This window comes from Neophocaena asiaeorientalis, unplaced genomic scaffold, assembly GCF_003031525.2.
Source record: "Neophocaena asiaeorientalis asiaeorientalis breed wild unplaced genomic scaffold, Neophocaena_asiaeorientalis_V1.1 scaffold203, whole genome shotgun sequence".
Classification (NCBI taxonomy): Eukaryota; Metazoa; Chordata; class Mammalia; order Artiodactyla; family Phocoenidae; genus Neophocaena; species Neophocaena asiaeorientalis.
The window spans coordinates 959,211-974,116 of NW_020172776.1; the positions used below are offsets into that span (position 1 = coordinate 959,211).

General features: G+C 43.2%; 1 long non-coding RNA gene across 1 annotated transcript in view; it reads left to right on the top strand.

Annotated features, from left to right (window-relative positions):
* LOC112396957 (uncharacterized) overlaps positions 1-14,562 on the top strand; it is a 25,110-nt gene extending 10,548 nt beyond the window's left edge. The window contains exon 4 of the long non-coding RNA XR_003002692.1: positions 14,512-14,562. This is a non-coding gene — a long non-coding RNA (uncharacterized LOC112396957). The remainder of the gene's footprint in view (positions 1-14,511) is intronic.
* Positions 14,563-14,906: the final 344 nt, after the last annotated feature.

The window sequence follows — 14,906 nt, forward strand, 5'->3', positions numbered from 1 at the left end:
GACCGGGGCACGAACCCGTGTCCCCTGCATCGGCAGGCGGACTCTCAACCACTGCACCACCAGGGAAGCCCAGTACTTTATTTTTTTTTTAATTTTTATTTTATACTGTAACATAGTTTATTAACAATGTTGTGTTAGTTTCAGGTGTACAGCAAAGTGATTCAGTCATACATATACATATACATGTATCTATCCTTTTTCAAATTCTTTTCCCATTTAGGTTATTACAGAATATTGAGGAGAGTTCCTTGTGCTATGCAGCAGGTCCTTGTTGGTTATGTATTTTAAATATAGTAGTGTGCATGCACCCTGACTTTTCACTGAGTAATCTGTCTCAGAGAACGCTCCGTGTCGACACATTGAGATTTACTTTCTTCTTTTTAACAAATAGCATTCAGTAGGATTCCATAGAATGAAAATAGCATCATTCATTTAACCATTCTTCCACTGATGGATAGTTATTTCCAGATTTTCACTGTTACAAACAACCTACATCCTTGCACATTTTTTGGTGGATATCAGCAAGAATTTCTCTTGGAGAAATATCTGGAAGTGGAATTGCTTTGCTGTTCATTTAAATACATTCTTAAGTTTAATATGTACTGCTGAATTGTCCCATTAAACCACTTAATCAGTGTATGTAAGTAATCATTTTCCTGGAATCTTCATCTTTTTAACAAGTGCCCAGATGATTTGGATGTGGGTGTCTCAGGACCATACTATGAGAACATAGTGTTTGTATTGGCTGACCATGGCTGCAATAACACTACACTTACAGAAGTTATCCCCAAACCCAGTGGCTTAAAATATCAAGTTTCGGGGGTTTTTTTTCTCGGTGTTACCTGCAGTTGGACCACAACCCAGCTAGGCTTAGCTGGACTCTAGGCTCAGAGTTCCAAGTTGCCCACTGCAGGACTTGGATCCAGGCTTCCGGTCAAGTTCAGGTCTGTTCCCAGAGTGTTTATGCTGAGGTCCAGGTTGAAGGGGTCAGTGGCTTCCTGGAAACGCTTATCTTATGGCTATTACACCCAGCCAAGCCAAACTTGCATACGTTTTAAGTACAGTTGTTTCTTGGTAAGCAGGGGATTGGTTTCCATGACCCCCGCAATCACCAAAATCCACGGATGCTCAAGTCCCTTATATAAAATTGTGTAGTATTTGCATACAAGCTACACACATCCTCATACACACTTTAAATAATCTCTAGCTCACTTATAATACCTAATACAATGCAAATACTATATGAATAGTGGTAAATGCTATGTAAATAGTTGTCAGCACACAGATTCAAGTTTTGCTTTTTGGAGCTTTCTGGAATTTTTTTCAAAAAATTTTAAAATATTTTCCATCCTGAGTTGGTTAAATTCTCAGATGCGGAACCTGTGGATAAGGAGGGCCGACGATATATCTAAGACCATACTCACACTCTTTTAAGACCTCCGCTTGCGTTGTGATCACTGATGACACGTCAGGTGGCCAAACGCACATCAGTAGGGCAAGAGAGTATACCGGTCCTTGGTGGGAGCTCTGCAAAGTTACAGCAAAGGGAAGTGAAGAATCAGGACCAGTTCTTTCACTTCAGTCTACCATAGTGGTTAAGGGCACAGGCTTTGGCTCCAGGACCACCTGATTTTGAACCCCTGCCTATGTGACCTTGGGGAAATTACCAAATATAGTTGACCACTGAACAACTCGGAGGTTAGGGGCACCCACCCCTGAATAGTCAAAAACTTGCTTTTAACTTTCCAGTTGACGCTCCATATCCACAGTTCCACATTCACAGATTCAACCAACCCAGGATCATATAGCTCTGTAGTACATATTTATTGAAAGAAATTTGTGTATAAGTGGACCTGGGCAGTTCCAACCTATGTTGTTCAATGGTCAACTGTATAGGGCTATTACTCCCCATTGTTGTGTTGAGATGATTCTCACCAAAAATATGTTTTGGTCAACTTTAATATTTGCTTTAGACAAGTGTCTACTTTTAATATTTAATTTTTAAATTAGATTTCAAAACTGCTTTTGTAGTGGCAGGGTTGTTCAGTTTCCCCGTGAAACACCCATGGCTACAAGTTAGAAAATCAAGTCCTGGCTCCCTTGCATCCTCTCATTAATGTGATACTTACACCTTCCTTTGTGTTCATTCAGGTGGGGTTTAGAAAGATTCACTTATTTCTTAGTTTATTTTTTTCAAAGAAAAAAACATGCAGTAATTACCATAATTCCTTAAAAGATTTCAATTTTAAAAATGAACCACCCAAAAATGATTCAGTGGAGTTTTCCAATAATTTTATCTATTTTTGAACTTTTTATTGAGCTCTAAAGCATTAATACATGCAGAAACTGTTTTAATTAAATAGTTTCAAAAATTATCATGTTGTGATTATTTACTGTATGAAATTCAGATTAAGAATTTTTAACTTGAGAATTTTTTAGAATTCTGTGTATTTCAAACTTCTATTTCTCAACAATTATCTTTTCCCCCAAAATTTAGTCTCATTTGTCTAAAATTTTAAAAAGGAAAAAAACCTCAGGAATTCCAAAGCACTGCTTACGATCAAAATGTTTTCACACACATACACAAAAAAACCTCTACAGATGCTGAAAACAAGGCCCAGTTTGACTCCTCTTTAGACTTGGGAAGTTTACGTATTAATATATTTTAGACTAAATTGATCATTGAAGAATATAAAAAGCAACATAGATGTATTAGTTTGCTAGGGCTGCTATAACAAAGTACCACTGCCTGGATGGCTTAAACAATAGAAATTTATCTCTCACAGTTCTGGAGGCTAGAAGTCCAGGATCAAAGTGTCTGCAGGTTTGGTTTCTTCTTCATGGTCTTTCTCTTTGGTGTGCAGATGGAACCTTCTCGCTGTCCTCACATGGTCATTCCTCTGTGTGGATGAATCCCTAACGTCTCTGTGTCCTCATCTCCCCCAGTCAGATTGGATTAGGTCCCACCTTATGGCCTCATTTTAAGTTAATCACCTCTCAAAGGCCTTATGTCCAAATACAGTCACATTCTGAGGGACTGGGGGTAAGGGCTTCAACATACAAATTTTGGAGGGAAACAATTCAGCCCGTAACAATAGATTATGGACAAAATAACTTTTAAAAGTTTTAAACAGCTTTATTGAGATATAATTCGATTCACTCATTTATATAATTCACATGCCATCTGATTCATACAATTTAATGCTTTTCGTAGATTCACAGAGTTGTGTAACCATCACCACTATCAATTTTAGAACATTTTCATTACCCCAAAAGAAATCCCAAGCCCCTTAGCCATCACTCACTCATTTTCTTCCCATCCCCCCAGCCCTAGGCAACCACTCTCTGTTTTCTGTCTCTATAGATTTGCCTATTCTGGACGTTTCATTTAAATAGTATCATACAATAGGTGATGATTTGTGACTGGCCTTTTTTATTTAGCATAATATTTTCAAGGCTTATGCATGTTGTAGCATATATTGGTACTTTATTATTTTATTGCCAAATTATGTTCCATTATATGGATATACCACATTTTATGATCCATTCATCAGCTGATGGACATTTGAGTTGTTTCTACATTTTGGCTAATGTGAATCTGCTATTGAGAACATTCATGTATAAGTTCTTATGAGTTCATATGTTTTCAGTTCCTTTGGGTATATAACTAGGTATGGAATTACTGGATCATATGGTAACTCTATGCTTAACTGTTTAAAAATACTAAAGATTTCCTCAAATACTGTTATTCACACTAAATAATTGGGGAAAGATATTCTATCTTCATGGACTGGAAAATTTAATATTATTAAGATGTCAGTTCTCTCTACATTGATCCGTTGAGTCAAGGCAATCCCAGTCAAAATTCCAATGGAAGATTTTATGGAAATTGACAACAAGATTCTAAAATTTGTAAGGAAATGCAAAGGACTTAGAATAGCCAAAACCATTTTGAAGAAGAATAATAAAGTTGGAGAAGTTATGCTATCAGATTTGAAGACTTACTATAAAACTATGAAGCAGAGTGGTACTGGGGAAATAATAAACAAATAGACCAGTGGAACAAAATATACTCCAGAAACAGACCCATACAAATATAGTCATTTGGTTTGCAACAAAAGCACCATTGTAATCCAACAGGAAAAGGATGGTCTTTTCAATATAATGCTGCTAAATCATTTTGCATGTACGTGTGAAAAAAAAAATGAACCTTCACATTTACCACACTCTGTACACAAAAATTAATTGGAGGGTGAATCATACTTGTAAATATGAAAGGTAAAACAATAAGAACTCTAGAGGAAAACATAGTAGATTATCTTCACCTTGGAGTAGGCAGACTTCTTTCAACTATAAAAGTAAAACATGATAAATTGGACCTTTTTGTGTGTGTGTGTGGTACGCGGGCCTCTCACTGTTGTGGCCTCTCCCGTTGCGGAGCACAGGCTCCTGACACGCAGGCTCAGCGGCCGTGGCTCACGGGCCCAGCCGCTTGGCGGCATGTGGGATCTTCCCGGACCGGGGCACGAACCCGCGTCCCCTGCATCGGCAGGCGGACTCTCAACCACTGCGCCACCAGAGAAGCACTAAATTGGACCTTTTTAAAAGAAAAATTATAAAATGAGAAAGTGATAGGGACTTCCCTGGCGGTCCAGTGGTTAAGACTCTGAGCTTCCATTGCAGGGGGCACAGATTCAATCCCTGGTGGGGGAACTAAGATCCCACATGCCATGCGGCATGGCCAAAAGAAAAATAAAAAGATAAATTGGACCTTTTTAAGCATAAGAACTCATGTTCATCAAAAACACCATTAAGCAAGTGAATCAGCAAGTCACAGACTTGAAGGTATTTGCAATACATATTTCTTACAAGGCACTCAAACCCAGAATATATAAGAACTACAGGTCTATAAGAAAAAGACAAATAATCCATGTAAAAATGGACAAAAGACTTGTACAGCCCCTTCACAAACGAGGATATCCAGATGGCCAGTAAGCAAGCATTGGAAAAAGTACTTTACAACATTACTCATCAAGGAAATGCAAATTATGATCACAATGGGATAGCACTGATTGGCTAACAGCAAAAGGGCTGACAATATCGATGTTGAGTGAGGATGTGGAGCGATTAAAAGGTCATTTATTGCTGGTAGGAGTATAACTTTGTTCCACTGTTTTGGAAAATTGGCAGCAAAGTTAAGCATATGCCTACTACCCTATGTCCCAGCAATTTCACTCCAGGTATATATTCATGAGAAATTACTGCATATGCTTGCTTGTACATGAATATTCATAGCAGCTTTATTCTTAATAGCCAAAAACCGGAAACAATCTATATGTTCATCAGTAGAAGAATGGATCAGTGAAATTGTGGATAAATTCATACAACTGAGAATACTACATAGCAATCAATAAAGAAGAAGAAGCTATTGATACACACCAAAACGTGGATGAAATCTCACACTTACTATGTTGAGTGAAAGAAACGGCGCACAAAAGAGTGCATTCTGTGTGAGTCCATTTATATGAAGTTTTAAAACAGACAGAACTAATCAATGGTGATAGAAGTTAACCTAGGGCTATATTGGGGTTGGGAGGGTGTTAACTGGGAGAACCTACTGCAGTGAAGGAAATGTTATAAATCTTGATCAGGTTGGTGGTTCCACTGGTGTATACATAAGTAAAAATCCACTGAGCTGCACGCTTAAGACTAGTGCACATTATTAAATGTAAGTTGTTCCTTGATAAAAAATAAATAATTGAGGGACTTCCCATGGCGGTCCAGTGGCTAGGACTCCGCGCTTCCACTGCAGGGGGGCTCAGGTTCGATCCCTGGTAACTAAAATTCCACATGCTGCTCTTCCCGGCCAATAAAAAGAAAAAGAAATAAATAATTGAGAAAGACTGCTCATGTTGAAAGAGACTCTGTAAGGATTTAAATTTAAGTCTACTCTCTCTTTGGGAGGCAGAAGGAATGTTTACCTTCTCTGAGCCTCAGTTTCTCATCTGTAAATAGAAATAATACCTCATTATGAGATAATATGTCATTTGTAAATAGTAGATAATACCTCTACTATTTTGATAATGAGCTAATGTATGTAAAATACGTCATCTAACTTCTCTCTCCCTCAGTCTTCCCATCTGTGAAATGAGTATGAAAGTAGTAACTACCTCAATAATTCTGAGCTACTTCACAGAAAGCACTAAGAACAGTGTGTGACACAGGAAGCTTTTGATAAATGCTAATAGTAGCAGCTGTTACTGCTGTTGTCAACGTTATGAATATGGACCAGATTAACTTCAAGGCCCATTGAGCTGCTGGAGACATCTGTAAAACAAAAGCCAGGAAGATTAGGCGTATGGCCTCTGACTCTGGTGACAAGGCTGAGATAAAACCCCGGGTCCCTTGACGCCCCACCCGGAGGCCTTTCCACCGGCACACGCTGCCTAAATAGAAGGAAGGAATGGGGCAGGTATGGATTCTGTGTTGATTTTCATGTGCCTGGCCCTCCGTGTCTGCCAGCAGAGTGTCTGTGGTCGTGAAGCATAAGGTGAGGGGAGAAGAGGCACTTCTGCCTCCTCTTCCCCTGTAGGTACTTGGATGACCACTGCTCATAAATTACCCCTGATATGCCAGGTTCCCTTCTAAACAGTTTACACATCGAGAGGCCTATTATCCTCACATCACAGTTGAGAGAACTAGCAAACAAGGTGGGGCTAGGTGACTTGCCCAAGGTAATAAGTGGGGGGAGCCAGGACTGAGTGCAGCCAGCCCGGGCCGGAATCCACTCTCTAATCTCCGCACTGTGCCGCCTCCCTAACGTGGGCTCAGCTTTTGTGGGAACCTTTCTTGGTCATGACTCACTCCTTGATGTACCTCGCCCCCTCTCTTCTCCACCTCACCTTTTTGGGGTTTAAGGAGCCACAGCAGCCTTCGTGGTCCAGGCTCCCCCAGGGCAGAATTCACTGCCCCTAGTGGCACTCAGCTTCCTCTATAGCCTTATCCTCTTCCAGACCTGCAAAGCTGCCTCTAATGATCTGGCATTTGGGAATGCTCCAGGGCTAACCCAGACATGCCACTTGACATTTTTTGAAGATGACATTTCCTCCCTCTAACACCCACCCCTTTTTTGGAGAGCAATGATTTATAGCACCTGGGCAGCCTAGCCGTCGCCATAAGCAAGTCTGTCAGGGCGAACGTGATTTGGGGCTTAGGTGTGTGAAAAGCCCTCAACTCTGTAGGCTCCAAGGTCCCTTGTGTTCACAAATGTCAACCTGTGCCACCCTGTTAAATCAGAGACAAAGCTGAAAATGTGGATCCTGCAGCAATGCTGGGGGACTGATAGAGATTTCATGTAAAAAGCCCCTCAAATGTTTGGTTCAGTGAGTTCTTTCGGAGCTCCTTTGTCCCAAACCAGAATTCTAAAGTGGAACCATGTAACCATGTGTCAGAGAATAAAACTGTTGTCACCACCCCCATCTTTCTAGTTCGCTGGTTTCCCTGAAGTTCATCATAACCCCAGAAAGGTGTCTGTTGGGGGGTTAGAGGGGGCTGCCGTCAGGGTACCAGATTTCTTACACCAAGAAACCTCACAATATAAAAAGCTTTCCCAAGTCTGGGTTCAGATACCGTTTGCCAGTGTCTTCCCCCTCCCCAGGCCCTCCTTGTGTGTTCTGCTCCAAAGGCCTCAGGCTGATATAATTTGCAATCTAATAAAGGAGTGAGCGGGTGTTAGAGCACACCAGCCTAGCTGCCTGTCACCATAGGAAACTGTGCTCTTTCCAGACCATCCTACATGGACTTTACACAGTGCCACGCTGCTGGCGAAAGTGATTTGCTCAGCGGGTGTTGGAGGGCAGGAGGCAGACCTTCGGGGGTTTGCGCTAACCCTACTCGAGTCATATAAAGTCAGCCCCCGAGGCTCAGAGCAGTGTTCCTGAGGACCTCAGATGGCAGGGATCTGGGGTGATGCTCCTCCAAGGCAGACGTGGCAGAGGTGTCTCCTGGTGGCTTTAAAGTCTGACAGCGGTAAAACAGAGGAGGCGGCAGAAGTGGATCTTACTTGGGTTTTGCAGATGGCAGAAAACCCATGTGTAATATCCTTCATTACCAATGCACACTCAGAAAGAGTCTGGACGTGTTGAAAGGAAAGAAATGAAGGGGAAAACATATTTAATATTTATCCATTTAAATATAGAAAACAATGCATTTTCTAAATATTTGCAGAGGGGATCAAATCTGCCCCTGTTGTTCGGTGAATAACGGAGAGAAGAGTGGAACTCAGAGCTTGGGGCTCTTCCAGGGGCACTCGGTGTGGACCAGAAGCAGAGCCATCTGAAGTGGCGGAGGCTGAGCTTTGGCAGGAATGTGCTCCCTTCCTGGACCAGGACAAGTTCTCCTGGGCACTGAGGCCAACTATGGGCCTCCAGGTCAATCCTTTTTGTACCAACAACTCCCAGAAGTGAGAAAAAAATGGGCCCTGACGTTCACCTTCAGGGAGTCTGTTCTGCTCAGTAAGGAAACCTAGTTGCCATGCTTTGCCCTCCACAGCAGGCCATGGAAAATTATTCTGGGACTCTGATATCCCACACTTAGGAGACACAGGATGGAAGAGAATATATGATCCATCTTCCTGGTTTTAATGAGCTCAAACAAAAGGAATGATGGGTCCCATCTCTCTCCTATTTAAGATTGAGGCTGTCCTAGGGGTCTTAATTTACCCAGGGAAATTAACACTAGCTGCAGTAACAAAATCCCAGAAGTCTCAGAAGCTTAACACGGTTTAGTTCCATTCTAATCTAATGTGGGCTGAGCAGCTCACCTGTATATCTTTCCTCTGAGCCGTGACTCAAGCTCTTTCCATCTTATGGCACCACCATTCCCGAGAGCTTCTTTGAAGCCTCTACTGGATCCTCTGCCTTCATATGCCCATCAGTGAAGGGAAATGAACTGATAGTCTGGTGGGACCTTTTAGGGGCTAGATCTGAAAGGGGCATTTATTACTTCTTCCCACATTCCATCAACTAGAACCTGTTGCATACTCTGGGGAATGCTGTCTCCGCACGTGCTTGAAAGAAGAAATAGAATTGGTGGCCATCTAGCCAGTCTCCACCACATCTAGGAATGGAGGTGAACCTTGAACTGAGAGTTCAAGGCCTGAGAGCATCCCAGTTCTACCAAGAAGTAACATTGAATAATCCCACTCAATCCTAATATACATTTATGTCACCTACATAGTGTGATTTCTGGACCATTAGAAAGCTCTCTGCTCCAAAATACCTTCTCTCGCCTGCCTATTCTGGGACTTTACCATTAGAGAATCATATCATTGGCTTCAACATCATCTTGATCTTGTCTTTCTCTTTTAAGATGCATGCCAGTTATCAATTTATTGCCCCCTCAGCTCCAAGTTTATCCTTCATTACCTGCTTTTCAAAAGTGGGCCTGTACCCTTTAAATATTTTCCGTTGCAGCTGGCACCATTGTAAGTTACATCAATAGAGGATGCTGGAGAGACACTGCAGGAGGAAGGGGATTTCTGTCCTGGCTCCCTATGCTTGCCTGACAGACTTCTGCAGCTTCCCAGGCTCCTGTAGCACCAGCAGCTTCTCCAGTGCCCAGCTCCTGTAATGCACAGTGGCCAGCAGCACCCAGTGGTCAGCAGCTTCCCTGGCACTTCCCTCACCTTGGGTAGTTTTATAGCAGAGTACTTCTGGTGAGATATCGCCCTGTGATCAGCTTTTCCTGCAACCCTAGAAAGCAGATTTCCAGCAAGTTCCCCCGGTGCAGCATCCCGGAGTCTTCTCTGCCATCTGGTGAGCCACAGCTGTGCCCTCTTCAAGAAGGTCTGAATCTCGGCCCTGGGGGCCTCTTCCTCAAGACCTCTGTCTCAGCCCTATGGGTTGTTGTTCCTTATCTGCCATTCCTAAATTCTTTAGAGCTCTCTTTACTTCTCACTAACTCTTTGCTACTTTAATCCCCTGTTATAGTTAATAATTTTTTATGTTGTACTTTCTCTGTCCCAATTATAGATTCTCCCTCTTGATTGCATCCAGAGTGATAGGGGATGCAAATGTCCTTGGGGTTGAATTCACAGGCAGTCAATGACACTTTAGTGTAAAACAGTTTTGTTTTGTTTTTCTGGCATCTAGAGAGCAGCAGGTGCCTTGGAGCTGAGAGAGGGGACCATAAGAAGAAAGACCCAGCAGGGGATGTTGGAAAAATCCAAATGACAAATTTTGCCTATTTCACAGTTTTGCCATGGGCTGACTATAACTGTTAAGTGTTCATTTTTATCTCAGTGCAAAACATCTTTGGTTCCCTAGGGTCAGCCTAACAGCACCAGAAATAGAATGAAAACACTAGTTTTTCTGGTGAAGCAGCAACTATTGCACTTTGATAAGCTCCGTACGTTTCCCCCTTTGTTGTTTTGTTTCTTAATCACACATAAAAGTGTGTTGCCATAGAAAACGGAAAGAGGACAGCTCTGGACATTTTATTTCATTGAACAGAGCCAGGCTACTCCCTTGGGTGTACATTAGCTCCTTCAGACAGGACATTATCACCTTCAGGCTACAAGGAAAACGTGAATCAAAACTATGATTGTCAGACAATGAAATGGCTCAGTTAAGGAGAGGCTGGCATTGCCTTTCTCTGGGGATTATTAAGAATAGGATGGGGCTTCCCTGGTGGCGCAGTGGTTGAGAGTCCACCTGCCGATGCAGGGGACACGGGTTCGTGCCCCGGTCCGGGAAGATCCCACATGCTGCGGAGCGGCTGGGCCCGTGAGCCATGGCCGCTGAGCCTGCGCGGCTCCGCAACGGGAGAGGCCACAACAGTGAGAGGCCCGCGTACCGCAAAAAAAAAAAAAAGAATAGGATGGCAGCTTGTGTCTTTAGGATGGTGTACGTGTGGTCTTGATTAAAAGCAGGAGTAGGAACAAGACAACAGCCAAGCTCCCATCCAACTTAAAAAAAAAAAAAAAAACTTAAAAGCAACATATCTACACAATTTAAAAAACAAATTGTACAGACGGCTTATTTAGAAAATCAACTGTCCTCTCTTTTACCTTCCTTCTCCCACCATCCACTGATTCCTGCCCCCTCAGTTCTCTTCATGTTGTGGGTTATATCTTTTTCATATTCCTTCATTGTCATTCTAATGGGTCCTAGGAAGGGAGCAGACAGACACCCATGTGCACAGTCTGCCGTCTTGAAAAATAAGCCTTCCTCTCAAGGTTGACTCAATTTTTTCTTAGGGAACAACTTAAGAAACAGAATCCAGTGCTCTGAAAATTCTCTGCTTGCCAAATCAAAATGCATATATATATGTGTAGCATTTAAGTCTGTAATGGAAACATACTTCTTCCATCTAGTCTAGTCCTTTTTTTTTTTTTTTTTACCTAGTCTAGTCCTTTTGACCTTCTAGATATTTCTCTGTCCTTTTGGCCACTTGCGTTCAGAACCCAGGCTTTTCATCCTCATCCATCCGGTGCTCTTTGGACAAACATTACCTTGAACATCTACACTTTAAAATTTTCCACATAGGTCAACTGTTACAATGGCAGATTGTAGTATTATTATCAGGGTAAAAACAGCAATATTGGGCTTCCCTGGTGGCGCAGTGGTTGAGAGTCCGCCTGCCACTGCAGGGGACACGGGTTCGTGCCCCGGTCCGGGAGGATCCCACATGCTACGGAGCGGCTAGGCCCGTGAGCCATGGCCGCTGAGCCTGCGCGTCCGGAGCCTGTGCTCCGCAACGGGAGAGGCCACAGCAGTGAGAGGCCCGCGTACCGCAAAAAAAAAACAAACAAAACAGCAATATTGCAAATAGTGTATTGGTTACAACCCCAGAGTGCTATGCCCTGTGAAGAGAAACACAGTGGCAAAGCAGCTAGAACCAAAGTGGCTGAAGTGTCCCCACCGTGTCCTTCCCCTCTCGTGAGGATGGGTGTCCCCTCTCGCAGTAACTGTCTCCTCGGCTGGGGCCTCCTGCTGTATACCTACTACCTCTGCCCTTTCTGACAGAAAAATGGAGGGCTGGGTAGTGCATAGAAGAGAGAAATTAAGCTAAATTAATCTTTATCCAACCCACCACTCATGAATCCATCTATACCTCATATTTCCCTATTCCACTTCTCCTCAACTGCCACAAACACCACAGAAGGCCCTGCCTGACAGGCTCAGATATGCTAAAGCCATGTTTTAATCAGTCAGGAGCATCACATGTAAGTTCCTTTATGCCCATGGCCATTAGTCAATTATCTTTGTTTATTGACAGTTGTTTTAAAGACAGCTAATTGGGAGAATAGGATTGACATGTATACACTGATGTGTATAAAATGGATGACTAATAAGAACCTGCTGTATAAAAATATAAATAAAATTAAAAAAGAAGAAAGACAGCTCAGTAGACAGCACTGGTGGAATGCACCTTTATCTGGCTTGGTGGTAGTGACAGGGAAAAGAGCTGGGACTTCTATTTTGGAAAAAAAAAAAAAAGCCATCAAAGCTCCTTAGCACATAATACATTTCAGCCATCAGAGCCAGAATCCAAAAATGTAATAAAGGCAAGTGAAAAATGCTTATAATCGTCATATTTTAAATGCCTTATTTCCTGCCAATCTTATATCTGTTTCCAGAGAGAGAAAGTTGCCCACTCTGCCAGCGCCTTTGTCAGCTGCCAGCTGTTACTTCCCTAGAAAGGGGGTCAGAAGGCTGCTGGTAGCTAGTAGCCAGCCAGAAGCTGCGAGAAAGAACCGTCCCTCATGGGTGTTAGCTGCTGGCTGATTGTCAGCTGAGAGCCGCAAGTTCTGGTTTAATAAAAGCCGGCTATAGATTTCAAACCATTTTTTTTCCTTTTTCCATTTGTGCTCTGAAATTGTCGCGCACTCCGAATGGAACTCTGCAAGCACGCAGGCCTTTGTTCTGCCTTGTTAGTGCCAGCAGTAGAGTCCTCTCCAGACAGACACTTTGCAGGGTGGCCAGTGGGGTGAGGCGGGAGGAGAGGGGTTGGGCTGGAGAAGCGACACAATGCCCGGCGGCCCATGTGCGACCCGGGTGCGGATGGACACATCAGAGAGGGTCTCCTGAATGCTCTGAGAGGTCGGCTCAGACTCTGGTTGTTTTTGTGACAGCTGGTGGTAGAGTAGGCTGTGCCGGTAGGTCAGAGTCAGAATTTATTGACTGAAGCCCCCTGAAATGAAATGAGTCACCAGCTCCCTGCGCCAGGCATGAAATCCAAATCTGAAACTGTCCCCGGGCTCACAACTGTTCCCACAGGCCAGCAGTCAAGAATTCCCTTCTCTGAGACGTGGTGTGGAACTCAGAGCTCTGTGGATTTCAGAGGTTTGGGCGAGAGGAAGGGGGGCAGCAGGAATTCTGCACAACGGTGTGCTTTAAATTCAGAGGCTTAGGGGCTGTCATGTGCAATGCTTCAACCATGAAAAATAAACACCCAGCAGAAGCTGGCTTGGAGTTAAGGCGAGTGTACAATAAATTTCAACTGGTTAAATTAATCGCTCACTGCCTGTTGTGAATATTAATCCCAGGGAGGGAGCTGGCTTCAACCCAATCAAAAGACAGGTGAAAACTGAGAACAGCAAAGCATTTGGGATCTTTAGAGGGAAGGCTTACCTGTGAGCCAGGCATTGATGCTGAGTCCTAAAGAGAAGCAGAATCTGCAGTGCAGCCCCGCCTGCTTCACAGGCACAGCTGTGCCGCAAGGCCAGCCCACCTTGCCCTCAGCCCGCACCGTCCCCTCGGGGGCTCCTCAGGGACTTGTATGAGAAAGGCCTGGCCTGAGGCTGTGCCAGATGAAAGAGGCAAGCCTTCTAATTTGGTTTTTTTTTTCTTGTAGTAAAATATACATGACATAAAATGTATCATTTTAACCGTTTCCAGTTCGGTAGCATTAAGTACATTCATGGTGTTCTGCAACCATCACCACTACCAGTTTCCAGAATTTTTTCATCATCCCAAACAGAAGCTCTGCACCCATTAAACAAGAGTTCCTCACTCTCCCCTCTCCCAGCCCCTGGCAACCTCTATTCTACTTTCTATCCCTATAAATTGGAGCACTCTAGGCATCTCATATAAGTGGAACCATGTAATACTTGTTCTTTTATGTCTGGCTTATTTCACTTAGCATAATGTTTCCAAGGTTCATGTGTGTTGTAACATGTATCAGTGACTTCATTCCTGTTTAAGGCTGAATAATATTCTGTTTTATGTCTGCACCACGATTTGTGTATCCATTCGTCCATGGAGGACATTTGGGCTCTTTTCACCTTTTGACCGCTATGAATAGTGCTACAATGAACATGGGTGAACAAAAATCTGTTCAAGTCCCTGCTTTCAGTTCTTCTGGGTATATACTGATGTAGAATATTCTGGGTATATACTGATGTAGAGTATTCTGATGTAGAATTGCTGGATCACATAGTAAGTCTATGTTTAACTTTTTGAGGAATCACCAGACTGTTTCCTAATAATGATCTCTTTTGTCGTTTAGGGAATAGAACTGATCTCCGTAGTAGATGGCTGTTTATGGAATGACCTTGATAGGACATGGTTGGCTGTGAAAGGTGAGATCCCTTTCAGTGATCAGGAGAAAGGTTACCACCCAGAAAAAGGAACTAGACGGTATTGGCCTGATAAAGTTGCAAGAATATTGTCTTCCCTGGGTGGTGCTGAGCCAGGGGTCTAAGACCCTGAAAGAACGGAGAGAAGTCTCTGTAGAGAGGGGGCCAAGCTCTGCACCACCAGGGTCCGGGGTCCTAAGGTGAAAGATGACCAAGGAGATCTTTGCCAATGAAGCTAGAATGCCCCATAGTTGATTTTATTGAGAAATTGCTTACTTGGTCTGCCCTGGGCTGTAATTCCCCTCCATTGTCCCTAAACCTTCAG